At 41.3% G+C, this 13,644-nt stretch overlaps 1 long non-coding RNA gene across 1 annotated transcript; it reads left to right on the top strand.

Annotated features, from left to right (window-relative positions):
- Positions 1 to 2,550: 2,550 nt before the first annotated feature.
- On the top strand, positions 2,551 to 8,521 carry LOC137841874 (uncharacterized). Its single transcript, XR_011088815.1, has 3 exons — positions 2,551 to 2,736; positions 6,439 to 6,536; positions 6,819 to 8,521. It is a non-coding gene; the product is annotated as an uncharacterized lncRNA (long non-coding RNA).
- Positions 8,522 to 13,644: the final 5,123 nt, after the last annotated feature.

Here is a 13,644-nt window from a genome sequence, read left to right as displayed (position 1 = left end):
CTAGCGGCCCCGCCGCCGTGCCGAGGCGAGGAGCCGCAGCTTGCCGTGGTGCAAGGCAGCGTTCTGCCCTCGGCTTCATTGCTAATTGACTCCAGCTGAGGATCTGGCCCGGCTTGTTCAAACAAATTAAAAACGATGCAAATCAGCCGCAAGTACTTGATGATTTCACTGTGCTAAGGGGAATACAACTATTTGGCACTGGGTGTGCTGTCAATGGGAGGATTGCTAAGTATTTTGCAAGCGCAGCACTTTCGAAGTGCAAAATGGCTCGCTTATGTTAGGGCTGATCAAAAATATTTTGTCAAAACTGTTTTTTCAGTGGAAAATTGAATTTCCAAAAAAAAAGCCATCTTTTCACAATGGAGATCTGCCTTTGCAGGAGAAATATATTTCCCTCAAGAACAATTCAGCCAAAATTTTAAGCTTCTGTTTACAAACTCTCAGTTTCTGGTGACACTATTCATTTTTGGGGTTTTAAAATAAAAAGTTTACATTTCTGCAGCAGAGGAGGAATCATTTTCCATACAGGTCTATGAATTAACTCTCATAAAACCCCAGCCAGCAACACAAGCATAGTTTTCTTTTTATGGATGAGAAGCTGAGAAGCAAAGAGGTTAAGTGATTTGGCTCCAATCCCTACAGGCACCATTAAAAGCTCCTGGCTCCCAGTTCTGTGCTCAGAATGTTAGATCGCATGACATATCTTTGTGAGGCAGTTAAATGCTTTCAGACTCCCTTGGATTTCAACGGGAGAATCAGTCAGTCTACCGAGAACAAAAAGAATGATAGAGTAGCCTTGCCTCAACTCACACAGCGAGTCCTCAGCGGAGTCGGAGCCGGGACTTCTGGCTCTCGGTTCTTTGCAGCACACACCACACAACCTTGCTGGCTGTACAGACAGCTGACGCTTTCTTCTGGCCCACGCAGCCAAATCTGACACCTGAAGATCAAACAGCAGTGTCTTTCCCATGGACAGTGATATCTGCCCTGGACTGGAGATCTGGTTGATACCTGTAACTGAACAATTGAACCGCTACTCTTACTGTGTGGTTAATAATACAGCATTACGTTATCAGCCCCAAAATGATGATGGTCAGCCACACAGAGGAGGTCAGAAGACCGAGCAGGCTGATGAGATAACGGAGGGTGGCAGTTGTCTCTTGGTTAGAGCACATGCTTAGCAGCTGAAGCTGTTATATTTCCAGTCTGGGCACTTTCAGAGTATCTAAAAATGGTTAAATCATAACATTTCATTATACCTCAGCTTTCATATATGCTTGTAAAGTGTTTCCAAACCTTGTGAGAGAGCAAGGTCTTACTCATATGTATGTTATTTAGCTGGGCAGAAGCTTAGCTTGACTCTCCATGTACTCTCCAACATTACAACAGGCAAGATCATGTCCCACCTGTGCTCTGATCTTGCTTGTCTACCTCCAGAGGCTGACACCTAGGGATAGATTCCCACTGTAGTTAGGCATCATAATTTAAAGTGCCCTGCTTTATAGTGATTTCCATGATTTTCATAAACATGTGTCTCCTCTGAGATATCTGGGAAACTGCGTCACTTTGAACATTGCCTGAATATCTCACTGTGAGCAGCCAAGATGGAAAATGTTACTTACGTTCTTTTGTATGTTGGAAAACACAACATTTGTTCCTGGGTGGTACAGATCTCTTCAGTCAACCAGTTGTGTATGCTAATATTTCTACATTGAGGCTTTATTATCTTTATTCCCACTAGCTTTGCTTAGGACATGCCATCCCTCCCCTTGATGTTTTTCTTTTATTCTGGACCAGAATCCTGATGACCAGGTTGAGGAACCAGACAAAACTGGATTGTATTACAGCTGAAATACCAGGCTGTAGTTCTAATAAATCTTCCCACTTTGCCAATCAAATTATTTGTAAACTATCTGTAGCAAGGGGATTTTTCTACAAATAGCTGGTGTAACGATCTTGCTAACAAACGATTATCATGTTTGGGAGAATTCCCGGTTTGGCAGGAGCTGCACAGGAAGCCCTGTATCCAGTTCAGAGGCCAGTGATCGGAGCATACCTTTTATCATAGGAGCCAGTATAAAGAAGCCAGGATTTTTTTTCCTTTTCCATTTCAACAAAGGATTGTTTAAAAAAGTACAGTTCCAAAAAAAAAAAATGTGATTTATTTTTAATTTCAGTATAAATAGGTTAAAGAGTGCTTACATCCTAACCACCAGTACTTTTTTATGAAAATGAGATTTTTTTTCCTGTTCCTTAGCCAGTTGTTAACTTGATAAATTTCCCTGAATATTCCAAATTTTAGAGGAAAAAAGAAAATATACTATTTTTTCCCACACAAAATGGATAAGCCTATTTTTCATTGAGCTCTGATTTATATAATTCCCCCAACAAAAACATCAAATGTTTCACTGCATCAAGCCCCCAAGGACACCAGCAAGCCTGCATTGTCCCAACCAGCCTCACCTGGGACACTCCCCCCTCCGCCCACAGCTCCAGGAGCTCCATTTAAGCCCAGTTCTGGGCTTTTTTCTCATTGTTTGAGCTACCCTGTAGTGCTCCTTGGCTGTAGCTCTATCACAGCTCTGCTTGGCTGTTTGATGTTCAAACTTGTGATCTAAATGAATTGGAGTTTTCTTTTTAAGAGCTGTACAGGGGGCTATGGCTTACGCAGTAGCTTGATAGGAAAGCTGGAAATAGGACTCATCTCCGGAACTTATCGTCTACCTACTCAAACAGGTTAAAAGCTTTTTTAATGTACATTTACCTCATTTGGAAAAGGGAGCCTCAGATTCTTTTCATTTAATTCAAACAGTTTTTACGTCATTTCTTTGTTGTTAATGGTTAGCTAGACAAATCACCTGCTTCTAATTCCTGGTATTTCTTGCTATTTTAAATCATGGCCTTCCTGTTGGTACCACTTACTTTGCCCCTTACATCAAAGATTTGTATTATTTATTGCACTCAAGTTACCTTATCAAGTCAATTCATGTTTGGTCATTTCTAATTAGAAATAGTCTACTTTGCAACTCAGGCAGCAAGCAAGCGAGCAACTTGGTCGGGACACACCTGTAGATCAATCTGGGATTGGTATCTCCCCATCCAAATAGTATAGCTTAGGCAATGTAATATGTATACATGGCTTAATAATTCCTGGAAAAGCCCATGTCATTGCTTTCATCAAGTCTTAAATAAAATAATCAGTCATGATATTTTCTGCCTGGATCAAAAGCAGCACAGGCCCATTGAGTTCGAGCACCGTGAAGTGGTTAGTTAATAGTCACTGGGGAAGGAACACAGCACGCAGCGGTGTCCATCACTGAAATACTCTGCAAACATCAGCTCTCATAATCCCTCTTTCAAAGGCACATGGAGGCAGAATTAGTTTAAAATAGACTATGTTGTGACTTGTCCAAGTGCCTGTATTAAGGCAGCAGCAGATGCAATGTGAGACTGGACTTTCAGTCCTGTTACTATGCCCCCAGTTCCCACTCTTTACTGTGGTGGCCTTGTCCTGTGCTTCTTGTCCTGGCCAGGTGCTGCCAGCTTGAGCTGGTAACCTCTGCACTGGGAGGAGCAGGGGAAGGCTAGATACTGGGGAGACCTAAACCTAAATTGTGAGCTGGTAACCTTGACTCTCCATCTTTGCAGTATGATTTCTTCTATCCCTGCAAAAAGGGGCCTTGCCATCTCACAGCAACACAAGTGCAAGAAGCACAATAACTCGCTGCATTTGAAGAAGACAGTGAAGAGCACTGCCTCCAGACCTTATTGCAAAAATTGTGGGAGATTGGAGCTCTAGAGCCAGGGAAAGGCGATTCATCTGTTTTCATTTTTTTTTTTTTTTTTTTTTTTTTTTTTTTTTTTGAGTATTCTTTATCAGAATTTTATTGCTCTCATCCAGAAAGTGTGTAAGTGGCCAGAGCTTTTTCTGGTGAAACCTACTGGAGTTCCCTAATAGGAGCGGCATCGTGTTGATCCGCACTGCTTGAGCAGTGGCTCTCAAGAATTCAGTGAAGTTCCACTTGCATCAAAAGCAGTTTTGGTCCAAGATGTACTCAGATTTGTGTTTAAGGTGCCTGGCAACGTTGTAGCGAGCAGCTTTATAAATAACTCTGTATTATTATCTTTATGCCTTAGCAGTAGTATTGTTGTTTTTATGGTACTGTAATGTTTATTATGGCTATTTTATGGTGTAATTTGGTTAGTGTGTTACCCTAATGTCACGTAGAAAAGGGGAGGGCATTCCTGTCATACTTCTGAACACTAACCCTTCTGTTTCCATCTGAGGAACCCAAAGCCCTTTGGCGATCATTAATTGTCCCACACCATATAAGTAAACTCACGCACAGAGGACTTAAATGATTCCCCCTAGCCCACACAACAAGTCAGTGGCAAAGCTGAGAGTCAGACCTCAAGAGTGCTGACTCCCTGACGTCTGCGTTAACCACTAGAAAACATTCCCGTCACAGTAACAGCAGGTATAATAGAAAGGAAGATTGCCGCTTTGGAGTTTTTTAGGTCAGTTGTAATGAGAACACTCAATGTTTTATAAACCCTTTAGGTTTCCTGTTTAGGGCTTGATCAAACCATAAACTGCTCGTTTAAGTAAGCTCCAAAAACAAAATGTACTAGAAAGCTGAGGAGCAGAGAGACAACATCCAACAGCAAACTTATGTTTATTGCTCATTTGCTTTCCTTGCTGGGATGATGCCGTGTACTTAGATTAAATATGCAGAGCCAAATTTATCCCTAGGGTGTAATTTTTTTGGACTCTGAATGACACCAGGGTGAATTTGGCACATTTACACTCAAAATTAATATGGGTTTTACAAATATTTGGAACGGTGTCAAAATGTTGTGGGTTAAATTCTGTTCTCAGTTCCACCAGCGCTAACCCAGGTTAACTCCGTTCTGATCTCGCACTGGATTTACAGCAACGTAATTCTGCTGGGCCGGCGTTCAGCTCGTGTGAATTAGTTTATCTGCACTGGAATGCAGGCAGCTCAGCTGCTTTACACCAGCTAAGAATCTGACCCATATTTAGATAGAATTACTCCTGAAATACACAATGGCAAACGTGATGTGAATTGGGTCTGCTGTGGCCCTGATTTGCACTGAGGAAGTGCAGCCGAAGCTGTTCTGTGGCTCTGCTGCGCAGTGACGCAAGCTGGTGTCACAAACCTGAACCTGACCCCCTTCAGCCTTCTGATGCTTTATAAGTTTTAAAATAACGCTGCAGTAAGTGCTACACATGCTGCGTGCGTGTAAATCATCCCAAACGGCTGCAAATCATCGTCCGCTCTCTTGTTTCAAAGCAGAGATTGGGAAGTGCTTGGTGATATTTGGGTTCAGTTCAGATATTCCAAAGCTTGGATGGATGGATTGTTTTGATTCTTTCTTTGAACTCCTTTCCCACCCCTGCTAAAAGAAACAGACAGATCTACTCAGTTAAGCGACAGACAAGTTGGAGACAATGCGCCACTGCCCTCCCCAGTACCACCCCCCACATGCCAAATTTGCAGACATCTGCTAGCTGGAGCACAACTCTGCGGTAATAAAGAAGTGCTGGTATTCATGTGATGTACTGCCTTTAGCATTCACAAATGACTGAAATTAACCTCTGTTCTATGGGCCTTAACTTGGTTTACGACTGGGGGTCTTTTGTTTTATACCACTATACAGAGGTGCCTTTGCCATGCTAAAGATTTAACTAAATTATAATGAATGATCCTCACCAGCACTGTGCCCCTAATTAGAACAAGTCGCACAGACATATTGTCTCCTTGATTTCCTCTGTTACATTTCTCTCACTCTCTTTCTCTGCCTGAGACACATGGGTCCCATTAAACATTTTAGCATTTAATGTGGTTCCCTTAAATGACTTCTCAAGTTTTCAAGTTCCATTTAGAATTGTATGTTACTCTCCTGACTGTGGTTTTGATTGTTATGTTTCATGCGTTCAGCCAAAGCAATTGCTCTTCTTCCCCCTCTAGTGGGGAGTGCCTTAGCTCCCTGTGAGCTTGTGTGAGTACAGCATGGTGTCTACCTATACGTTTTGTAGACGTTCACACAAATCCTTACATTTGTATATGAAATCGGGAGATGGGGAAATAGCTTCTTATGACTGATTTATGCAGTCAAGGTTAAGTGCGGTGTTTCTTCAGCACAGTACAGTTGTCTGTTAAAGAAAGCATCTGTTAAGATACAGTTTATTATCGGTATATTTCCATCAAGAGGTCTTTAAGTGTTTCTGTAATACACAAAGCTTATTAATCTTTAGATATTTCCAGCCTAAATAGAAATGATTGACAAAAAGCATTTGTAGCATCTGGTTATATGTATGATATCTATTATCCCCATTACATATACCTACTGTACAGATAGAGTGCTGAAGGACAGAGATTTTGTTGTTGATCACATTGTAATGCACTTCCTCAGGAACCACTGCAATGAGAATACCAAATTGTCCATCGGTTTCTGCCCCAGCTTTCCAAGAGTATCAAGTCAAGTTCAAGGTCTGGACCCTAATCCTCAAGGTATTTTGTGGCCTGGGCCCAAGGTGTCTCATAAGCTTGTCTCAAAGCTTGTCTATACCACTGTAGTTATCCCATTTCAGATCTGGCTGGATAACTTCTGGAATAAGAATGCCTTGTTTCCCCCACTCTTTCCCATTTAGTATATACCATCTTTTGAAAATGGTATGCACCTATTTAACAGAAAAGGCGTTCTTATTCCAAAATAAGCACCTCTTATAAATAGTGTAATAATAATAATGATAAAATAACTTCAATATAATTTTAAAGTTAAATTCTCTTTAGGGAAAAAACCTTTCCATCATCATGAAGGAAATCTGTTACAAAAGTGAACTGTAAACCTGGATTTCCTGGCTCCTAGTTACTGAAGTGGCATCATTCTGAGGACATGCGTCTTTAAAGCTGTTTACTTTCTCAGTATCAGATTGACACCAGTCACTAAAATACTGGTAAGGCTGGGAATCCAGAAGCTTGTTCTTTCCTGTTAAAGGGATTCATATCCTGGTTCTGAGACCACTGCCACAGTATTTTAACGGTGGATTTTGGCATGCCATCACAAAAACATGAGAAATTATTTCGGTGACAATATGTTGGCTTCTTAGATCCCTCAGACATGAAATCGAGATTTCATTATGGCGACTTACCAACATTATTTGTTCTTTAGATAATTCTTAAAAGTTTCCGTGATGTATTGGCTTCCAGGTTTAAGCCACAAGAAGCTTGAAATTTATCTCTGGAGCTGAGATTTAGGTTTCATTAACAGTTAAGCCTTCGTCTGGAGTGCTGAAGTGTTCTGCAATGGGTAACTCAGCTTGTTAGTAACATTAGCAGATTTGTGAGTCCTCAAATGCGTCTATGGATAATTGTTTCAACCTTGTGTTCTTTATTATAATCCGCTGTCTGATAATGGGCTTCAGGGTAGATAAGAGAAGGAAATGTGCCAGTAGGATTTCATTCAATCTTGTGCATTCTACCCGCAGCTGCTGTTTCCTCTAAGGTGATGGCTGACTTGGCATCTCTTGCTTTAAAGCAGAGAAAGCCACGATTGATGGCAGGCCATTCTAATGCCTCCTTACCAGCCATTCATGGAGACTTTGAGATTACTGTAAAGAGATATCACCGGTCTAGGAGCTGCTTTCTGGAATCATTCTTCTTGCAATAGTGCAAATGGACAGCTTTTGTTTCTATCGCAGCAGCAATCACTGTTTAAATTAGAGAGCTCTTTGAAATTTTTTGACAGAGCAGTTTTCTGCTGATAAATGCAGTTTCACTAACATTGAAATGCTTCTCCAGGGAGGGTATCAATTTTGGCAATTTTTTTCCATGAGAAAGAAAAAGAAGCATCTTGGCTTTGAGGGAAGATTTTATGAAGTTGAAATATTTTGTTTTGAATTTATCACTTTTATTAATGTTTAGGTTTTAAGTTTATGCTAAGGTTGGAAGTGTAGATATTCAGTAACGTATTCACGTTTGGTACGGTACCTTATTGTTTCTACATAATCGTACTGAAATGGGTTTTGCTTTGCCAAAATGAAATGATTTAACTTTAAGCCAAATAGTAAGCTAATTCTAAATCTTGGAAGGCCTTAGAAATCTTGATTCCTGGGGAAAATATGTCATTTTAATTTAGAATGAAAACATTTTAAGCATTGAAATTTCCTATTAAAAAAATCAGGTTTCTCACTGGTTCTGTATTAAATGCAGACGTTTTTAATTTCTCCAGCTAATCTTTTAGTTCTTCATACCTCTGCAGCCTTCTGAAAAATAACTTCTATTGCTTGAGAGCTGCTCCCTAGAAAAGATTACTGGGATGAATATTTGCCTTCCTGAACTGTATGGTAGAGTTTGTACATCTTTCACAGCTAGCCGTATTTCTGACTGTCACAATGGTGATCACTTCATTTATATTAAAGCCTTATTATGAGTGTTGCTGCTGCCTTTGTAATATATTATAATCATAACACTGCCGTTGAGGTACAAATTAATTTTATGAATTAAAAGGTGTCAGACTAAGATCCTGACTCTCAAAGACTTAGACACTTGTTGCTGCTTTGGTTCCAAGTGGCTTACCCAAGATCACCCAAGAGGTTTATGACTGAGTAAGGAATTGCACCTTAATTTCCCTGACCGCTTTGTTGCAAGCTTCTAGCAGCAGCTGTGTTCTTGTTCCTGACTGCGGCCCATGATGAAAAATCCTGACTCATGTAATTGAAAGGGTTAAAAATCAAGGAGGCACACCACCACCAACAACAAAATGCCATGCCTTTGATTTAATAAAGAGATAATCCTCTTTCTATTAGCTACGATAATAATGACTCACCAGTAGTAAATGAAGGAATATACACAGAATGACATCATGTGAACAGCGCAGTGTCTGTGGGACTTAAAACGAAGAGGATTATTCCAATATATCAGCTCTGAGCCTAAAACTGGCAAGGATAGGTTTGGAGTAAAATTTAACATGAGAAATGTTTATTGAAGCACTAACATGAGAAAGGAATTATATAACTGAAGTTATTAAAAACAATAAGCTCCTATTTCAAAAGCTTTAATTTCAGTAGAATAATATACACGCAGACTGACACAGGCTGTAGTTGTATTGAGTCATTCCAATGACATCATGAACCACAAGAGGGGATGTGCCGTGGTTTATCGGTGTCTGCAAACCACACCCCGTCCCCTGGGTGGAATTACAGCCTCTGTCTTGCTCTGGAGACAGAATCTCATCTGGTTCGTAACATGGAGGGAATTGCCCTGAAATCAGCAGTAAGGAAGAGAAATAAAAGCACCGATCACTCACAGCTTATTTCCAGGCCTCCTGCTTCTGAACAGGCCATCGATGTGCTGCATCACATTGAGGCAAGGGTTTCCAGCTCCTGTTTGTGGACCAGAGCTTACATAAAACAAATGATAAATTGTATCAAGCTGACTTTTTGGTCATGGGGTTTAATCTGTTTGTTGTTGTTGTTGTTGTTTTTAGCCAGAGACTTGCTTTAAACTGACATCATGTGGTCTGGTTTGTCCCTGAGCACCACAAAGATTTCCTCGCTCCCATAAAGCAGGAGCTGGGGAGTGGCTGAAAAAACTTTGTCGAACTTCAGGGCTGACCAAAATGGTCATTCTGCTGTGCTGGGAACAGAGAGGTTCCTGTCGAGAGTGATTCAGAGCAAAAGTCCTTGATGAAAATGCAGGTCAGATTTATAGGCTATACAGCTGCATACTGGAATCGTGTTTTTCTGTAGCTCTGGTGGCCCCCCCTGTGAAGGGAGCACAGCTATGGAGGCTGCACACCTGAACCTGGTCCCTGGTACCTTTGGCAGATTGAGAAGTCCATGTATTGGTCAGAAAATGCAGATAGCATTGCTTGTGTGCTGTACGGATGGCAAGGCTGGATACCAGCGAAGTGTTACCAACGCTGAGCCTGGACTTAACAAGGACTTGGACTGAATCTGGACTTTTGTTATAACAAGGAAATGCAGTTTAGATCTAACAGGCCAAAGACTGCTTCTCTTTACTGATCTTAGATACTAAATCCTGAATATCTATTTCTGGTAAATTGGATTCCAGTGTTGTGCAAAAGAAGAATAACTCAGAGGTCAATGAGATTCACAGTGGTGCCACCGAGGGCAGACCCAGTGAGTCTTGCTGGCGCTGATGTCAACAGCAGTACTGCGAGAGGGGGAGGAATCCGCCCCGCTCCATTACTCAGAGGGTGCTGACAGAGTATCTTTTATGAGGAGTCTGAAATACTCTGGAATCTGCTTCCTACTCTAGTCCAAAGTAGTCCAGATCTGACTTTCCTGGCATGTTGCAAAAGACATCCTTTTGTCAGATATCTGGAGAAGTGAGAATATGCTTCTGTTCTTCTACCCTGTGAAGGCGGTGGATGAGACGCCGGGGAGCTGATGTCGAATATAATCATTTGGTCTCTGCTGAGACACCTGAGCAGACAGCTCCGTTATCTGAAAACTAAATAGAAAATACATACAGGTTTCATTAGGGAAGCTAGGAAATGGGATACAGTACCTATGGTTTGGGGGGTAGAAATAAGTGTTTATGCTTCCTTTGGATAGAAGGGATTTGTTATAAAAGGACTGTCTTGTGACTTCTGAAAGTCCTCCACAAGTATGCATTTCCCCTGTGCTGCTCTTCTTTCCCACCCACCTTCCCCTCTCATTGAATGATAAATGTGGAAGTCTTATTTATCATTCGGTAATCTGGTTTCTTGCTTTGGCTGTTGGTCCTTGACAATAACATCAATTTCTAAATCCCTGATTAAATTTACTCCACTCTACTGCTGCAGATTATTAGAAGGGCAGTCACTAGATGAAGCCACATCACTAAGAAGGTGAATAAATTTTGGAGCAGAGCTCTAAAACTTCTGAGCAGGGTCATTTTTCTAATTATAGGATGGTGAGGCTGAAGACTCCAAATGCCCAGGCAAAGGATGAAAAAAAGTATCCAACTGAATAAATAAATCTCTTAAAGAAAAAGATACTTGTCTGCCAAGAAACTTAATATGAGATGTTGAGAGTGCAGTTCTGAAAAAGATTTAATTGGAGATATACTCCTAAGAATATGTAAATAGTCTTTCCTTTCCTTAACTAAAAGGAGAAACAGATGCCAGCTCTAAGATCTGAGACCGAGTATGAAAAGTACTGAGGCCTCTAAATGTCATTTTAAACATATATAATTAGATTCTTATCTCGTTAAGAGGTTGTCCAGTGCTTTTTCAAGTATGAACTCTTTAGATACACTTTACTGCAGACAATTTGATTGTCTACTTTAAATGTGGTAAAAATCAAACACAGTTTTTAAAATGTAATTTCAAATTCTAGGTGGCCTTAAGACAGTGTGGTGAGATGCCAGTTTTGACCAGCAAGCATTATGGCACTCACTAGTTTGGACCTATTGATTAGGAATCCAATATTTATTTAGTGTATGCAGACCCCAAGAGTAAAGAGTTCAGCAATGGCATGTGGACTTGACTATGACTTCAGTTATAAAACTGGATAGATTAATTTGAGTAAAATAAGTAAATGCATTTTAATTAACTTACTGGTACAGTAGTCGATGGAACCTTAATTCTTAAAGATGAAGGACATTTCCACGGGGCTTGGGATCAGTCAATAAAAAGCTGCATATATTTTTGCCCTTCTTAACTTTGGTAGGGACCATCAAGGAAAATGCTGAATCATAGAGCAGAAATTAATGTTCTCATTAAAGGCTCAGTTACTGCCTGACACTACAGTCTTTCATTTACATGAGGACATTAGATAATTCAACAAAAATTAGTGCACTGCACTATTCCTTCATCACCCACCAACAGACTAAGACTCAAGAGTTTGTTTGGGGCAATAGTTCTGGCTCCTGTTTTTTTCTGTAAGCCATGACATAAAACGATTGTGACATTTCTGATCCAGTAGGAATTTGTAAGTACCAGAAAATGCAAACAACTTTCACTCCACAAATCACAGGTTCAGGTAGGAGGCTCAGACTTGGGCTTACTTTGTTCAGTTTTGGTTACTGCAGTAAATCTGAAATTAAACCAAGGTCTCTAGCACTGAGTTTCCAATGATGCCAGGCTAGATTTATGGTTCTGGGAACAAACCATACAGTTTTGCAGAGATTGTGGTGTTGCCATAGAATCATACACCCAAAGAGTCTAGTCCTGTTCCTCTGCCTGCTCTGAAACCTCAAGCTTTTGGATGCTTGTCTGGCCTCTTCTTAGCGGCCAGTAATGGCGATTCTTCTCCAACGTTCGTACAAAAACATTTAGACAATGAAAATAGGATAAAATAGACCGGCTCCTTTGTTGGTATGCCCAGGTGTGGCTCAGTTGCAGTCAGTGTAATGTGGCTGTGGCCCCTGTGCAGTGAAACCCCATCTTGCATGAAACGTTTCCATCCCACTGATTAAAAAAAATCAGTGAACCAGTGTGTAAAAAATGATGGGGAAATGATGGAAATGAGTCCCTTTCTCTGATCTTGGGGAAAATCTTGGTATAAAGCTTAGAAAAAACCAGTAAATTCTATGTTTTCCAAATAAATGTCCTACTGTTATGAAATTGTAACAAAATGTAAAATTTCCCAAAGCTGAAGTTTTCTAAGCATTCTCAGCAGAAGTTCAGCACAGTTCTAGGAAGACATTTTTTGCTGTTTTTCTTCAAACCCTCCTTCTGCTGGATGTGCTGCTCAGCTCTGCTTCAAAGCTGCTTTAAAAAGGCCAGGACAGAAATGGCAAGAGGATGCCATTGCCCACAACCCAACCAGAAACCTGTCTTCTGTACGTTCTGAGCAGCCTCGAACAGACAATCAGGGAGGCGTAAGGATGCCTGCTTCTGTTGGGTTTTTCTGTGTGGCCTTCCATGTTGTCCCCAAATTCAGACTGCAGCCGGACTGAAAGCGCTGCTGCTTCTGCTCACTGTCATCTGTACTAAACTTCCATAAATCCACCCCATAATCCCAGTGTGCTGCTCCACTGCTGTACTGTGCTTTATGGAATCAACAAACGTTCTGCCTGGCCAGGAGAATATCTGGGGGGGTTCCTACTTTTGTGGGGACGGTAGCACCGAACCTTGTGTGGGCTCTGCTGGGGCAGTGCAGACGGGTCGGCACCTCAGCGCGAGCTGGAAGCATCACCTCTGCCTCTGCTGTCTGCCTCAGCTCAGATCTCCCACACGGTCCTGGAATGTGCCTCTTGTCTGCTACCCGGCTGGCTGGGGAAGTTTTGAAAAGGTTTAATTTAGCTCTCATTTGAGTCCCTCCTCGCTGCCAAAAAATCTGAACTTTGGTTCCAAGCAGAGCTTAGGAATCCTGTTTCCCAAGAGAAAAGAGGAGGGGAGGACAGAGGAGAAAAAGTTGGGCATTTTAAAGGAAAGACAAAGAGATGATACCAGATAAATACATATATTTTTCATTTTAAGGGGACAGTTGTTTTGTGTTCTCAACTGCCTAACGCTGTAGCATGAAAGATGAGTGATCTGCTCCAAAATCTGGGGTAACAGCGACACTTTGTGGCCAGCTGCAACCACCCACACGAGGCTTTCCTGGGGCCTCTGGTGGTGTTAGCAGTAGGGGACAATTTTCTGGCTTACCCCTACCTGACACGT

This window comes from Anas acuta, chromosome 18, assembly GCF_963932015.1.
Source record: "Anas acuta chromosome 18, bAnaAcu1.1, whole genome shotgun sequence".
Classification (NCBI taxonomy): Eukaryota; Metazoa; Chordata; class Aves; order Anseriformes; family Anatidae; genus Anas; species Anas acuta.
The sequence above is the reverse complement of the archived record's forward strand: the minus strand, read 5'-3'. Positions and strand labels throughout refer to the sequence as shown.